A 4,425-nucleotide genomic window follows, 5' to 3' on the forward strand; every position below is an offset into this window, starting at 1 on the left:
GGGACAGAAGGATGGAGACAGCCTCGTCCTCAGGAAGCATTTTGCCGATGGGCAGTCAGGGTAGGAGTGGATCCCAGGGGCCTGGGCTATGGTCCAGTCTCGCCATGAAATCACCATGTGACCCCAGCAAGTCACTCCCTATCTCTAGGGCTCAGCTCCATCTCTGTGCATCAGAGGAGTCAGATGAGAAGTTTCCCTTTTGGTCAGACTGTGATGCTGAGATTTGGTGACTGATGTAAGGCGTAGGTGGGGTGGCGTCAGGAAAGGGAAGGAGCACCAAGGGTCAAAGATAGTTCTGGGGAAGATGGTGGAGAAAATGATGTGGCTGTGGGCAGAAATAGGAAGTCTCAGGATGGGGAGCTGAGCTCGGGCAGGAAAGATGATGCGTGGGCGGCTAGGGGAGCTTGGTGGAGACGAGGGCCCAACTCCACAGCAAACGGGCAGTGGAGGCAAAAAGGACAGCCGGCTTGAACATGCCTCTTGCAGCTGGGTGTGACAGGCTGCAAATGTCTCCCTCCCCAAAATATATCCACGCCCTGATCCCCAGAACCTGTGAATACAAGGGTCTTTGCAGATGTGATTAAGTAAGGGTCTTGACATGGAAGGAGATTATCCTGGATTACATGGGTGGGCCCTAAATACAGTTCTTTTCTTTTTATTTTGTAGAGACGGGGTCTTACTATGTTGCCCAGCATAATCTTCAATTCCTGGCCCCAAGTGATCCTCCCGCCTCAGCCTCCCAAAGCACTGGGATTACAGGTGTGAGCCACTGCATCTGTCCAATGCAGGTATCTCTGTAAGAGGGAGGCAGAGGGACATTAGACACACCGAGGAGAAGGCCGTGTGAAGATGGAGCAGAGAGAGATTTGAAGATGCTGACCTTGAAGACTGGAGCGATGCAGCCACGAGCCAAGGAATGCGGCTGGCCACCAGAAGCTGGAAGAGACCAGGAACAGATTCTCCCCTGGAGCCCGCAGCCAGTGCACAGCTGAGCAGTATGGAGTTTAGACTTCTGGCCTCTAGAACTGTGAGAGAGTAGATTTCTGTTGTGTTAAGCTACCAAGGATTGTGGTAATGCCAGCAGTCACTGGAAGTGCATACACTGGCCATCCCACAAATCCCAGGCTCTGAACTCACAGCCAGGTCCCTACCCGGGCTCCTGGTTAACTGCTTTGCATGTGCTGCCTCTTACTCCTCCAATAAGCCGGGCGGGGAGGACCTATTAGTATCCCCACTTCCCAGAGGAGGAAAACCAGGTGTCCAGAAGTCAGATCATCTTCCCGAGGTTACGGAGCAGGTCTGTGACAAAGGCTGATTCTCGCTGAGACGGGTGTGACACCAGTGGGAACACTTCACCATTCTGCCACTCTGTCCCCAGCTATGAACATAGATTCCTAAAAATGTTATGTACACAAGGGTTTGAGTTCTGGTAAAGGAATTAGGGCCTCCCTCTCTCGGTGCCCGAAGCCATAAAAGTTATTATGTATAACAGCAGCAGTTCAAAATCCCAACTCAGCCACGGGGTGATGGCAGGTTAGTTTGTGCTCCTCCCTCCTAACCCTGCTGTGCCACAGGGCAGCAAACTGGGACCCTAAGAAGTGGCGGCTTGCTCCGAGTCTTAAGGGTGGTCCCCTGATGTGAGAGCCAGAATCAGAAGCCAGTTCAGAATTTCCCCACCCAGCACACAGAGTACATTTTAGGAGTAAATTAGGCAGCTGAAATGTGAAAAGAAATGGGGACTTGGTCACATGATCCTTGCTACTGAAGACAGTCCCAAGACCACTGTCCAGAATTAAACTCTAAAATCAAATGTATTTTCCAAATACATGCATGATGCCTGCCCTCCACCAGAGGTGGGAGGTGGCCAGGCAAGCCAGACTGGGCGCCACCTAGGTCACTGGAGATCAGGGGAGGACACTTGACCAGAATAGGTCCACTGGCTGACAGGTGGCCCATGAGGACTCCCTCCAATGGGGCAAACTATTGAATCCATCAGACTGGCTCCCTGCAGTGGGCTGGACAATTTGTAGAGGACTGGACAACAGAGAAAGAGACAAAGGGTTAAGGGGCAGAAGGGAAGACCCTGTCGCCAGAGCAGCCTTGCATCCTGGCAGCTTTCCCTCCTCACTCTTCATCTTGAAGGAAGCCTCCCTGGGTTCTCCATTCTAACGACTTTAGAGTCAGCCTCTCGCATAACTCTTAAGGCACAAAACAGAGTCAAATGTACACAGTAGGCAGGTCTTCTCCCAGTCCTTTTGCTTGGCATCTTTGCGTTCAGATTCCTGCAGTTTTGACTCCTTTGTGAAGTGATACACTTAAGAATGCCTTACTGAATTAATTTTGCTGCCTGTCACTCTAGCAAATCCACTTCGGGCCAGTCGGATTTGCCAGGGTTTGTTCTCCTCCTTACGGGTCCAGGAGGGCTCCCGGGCGAGCCAGCTTCAGGCGGAGACCACAGCACGTCCCCCTTTTCATACTCCAAAAGCCCAAAGAAGATGGGCTTGGGGTGAGGCAATCTGGGACCCCATTTTCTTTCTATTAATCTTGCCTGAATTTACATGTTGAAAAATGAACGTTAAGGCCGGGCACAGTGGCTCATGCTGTAATCCCAGCACTTTGGGAGGCCAAGGTGGGCGGATCACTTGAGGCCAGGAGTTCAAGACCTGCCTGGCCAGCATGGCGAAATTTCATCTCTCCTAAAAAAATACAAAAATGAGCTGGGCATGGTGGTGGGCACCTGTAATCCCAGCTACTCGGGAGGCTGAAGCTTGGACCTGGGAGGCGGAGGTTGCAGTGAGCCGAGATCACACCACTGCACTCCAGACTGGGCAACAGAGTGAGACTCTGTCCCCCCACCCCAAAAAAAGAGAAAAGTAAAGAATGTTAAAACACTCACCACTGAGGGATGTTTACTATATGCCTGAACACAATGCGAACTTTAAAAAATAGCTATTGCTCTTTGGCTCGAGTCACAGACGGAAGAAGAAAAAAAATTAAAATACACAGCTATTGTGTGTTTTCCTATAGTAAAAATAGAGGAGAGCTGAATTCTGTTGGGCATGGAGTTAATAATAATTTACACCTGTGATGCTCAGCCAACCACACAGTTGGGGTGCTTGTGAATTTTACTTACAGATCCTATTAATATAAGGCTGAACTTCTCCATTTCCACCCTCCTACTTCAACCACCATCAACACGACTCCTCTCTCAGGGGACTTTTAGCTCCACTATCACTGCAGGGTGGCAAAGGTGATGCTACAGCCCAACAATTTCACACATTTGTTTCCAGTTTATTTTATTTTATTATTATTTTTTTGAGACAGAGTGTCTCCCTTCACCCAGGCTGGAGTGCAGTGGCTCCATCATGGCTCACTGCAACCTCCGCCTCCCGAGTTCAAGCGATTCTCCTGCCTCAGCCTCCTGAGTAGCCGGGATTACAGGTGCAAACCAGCATGCCCGGCTAATTTTTGTATTTTTTTTTTTAGTAGAAACGGGGTTTCACCATATTAGCCAAGCTGGTCTTGAACTCCCAACTTCAGTTGATCCACCCGCCTCGGCCTCCCAAAGTGTCAGGCGTGAGTCACCACGCCCAGCCTGGTTTCCAGTTTCTTTGGGAGAAAATTGCCAAGGCAAAACCCAAATGAAACGAAGAGGATGATAGAGAAAGAGGAAAGAAGGAAGGCAAAGCAAAGGGAGTGAAAAAGTAGATAAAAATAAAAATAGCTGCCCCTCAGCCTGGGCAACATAGGAAGACCCCCACTCTAAGAAAATTTTAAAAAATTAACCAGATGTTGTCACACCCACCTGTAGTCCTAACTCCTCGGGAGGCTGAGACTGGAAGATTATTTGAGCCCAGGAGGCTGCAGTGAGCTATGACTGCACCAGTGTACACCAGCCTGGGCAACAGAGTGAGACCCTGTCTCTAGGAAAAAGAAGAAAAAGCTACCCCCAATTCCTATCCCATGCCTGGCACTGTAGCACTTTCTGCATTTGATGTTTAACAACAAACTGAACCTGCCGCATAGGTGTTATAGGTAAGGGAAGTGACACGCAGAGGGGCTGGCATTTGCCTAAGGCCACACAGCTCAGGAAACACAGAAGCCTGGATTTGAATCCAAGTCCCTCTTATGTTAAAGCCCATGTTCTTGCTTACTGATCACAGAAGCACCCTACTCTCATTCCTTAAAGAATCTTACAAAATAAAAGAAAAAAGTAGCACAGCAATTCTCTAGAAAATCCATTAGCGGGCACGGTGGCTCATGCCTGTAATCCCAGCACTTCGGGTGGCTGAGGCTGGTGGATCACCTGAGGTCAGGAGTTCGAGACCAGCCTGGCCAACATGGCAAAACCCCATCTCTACTAAAAATAGAGAAATTACCAGCCTGGCCAACACGGCAAAACCCCGTCTCTACTAAAAATAGAGG

At 49.6% G+C, this 4,425-nt stretch overlaps 1 long non-coding RNA gene across 1 annotated transcript; it reads right to left on the reverse strand.

The window, feature by feature from the left end:
• Positions 1-585: 585 nt before the first annotated feature.
• On the reverse strand, positions 586-3,286 carry LOC129137759 (uncharacterized). The gene is made up of 2 exons (XR_008540535.2): positions 881-3,286; positions 586-794 (listed from the first exon to the last, which is right to left on the reverse strand). It is a non-coding gene; the product is annotated as an uncharacterized LOC129137759 (long non-coding RNA).
• Positions 3,287-4,425: the final 1,139 nt, after the last annotated feature.

This window comes from Pan troglodytes, chromosome 19 (genome assembly GCF_028858775.2).
Source record: "Pan troglodytes isolate AG18354 chromosome 19, NHGRI_mPanTro3-v2.0_pri, whole genome shotgun sequence".
In the NCBI taxonomy this organism is placed as follows: domain Eukaryota; kingdom Metazoa; phylum Chordata; class Mammalia; order Primates; family Hominidae; genus Pan; species Pan troglodytes.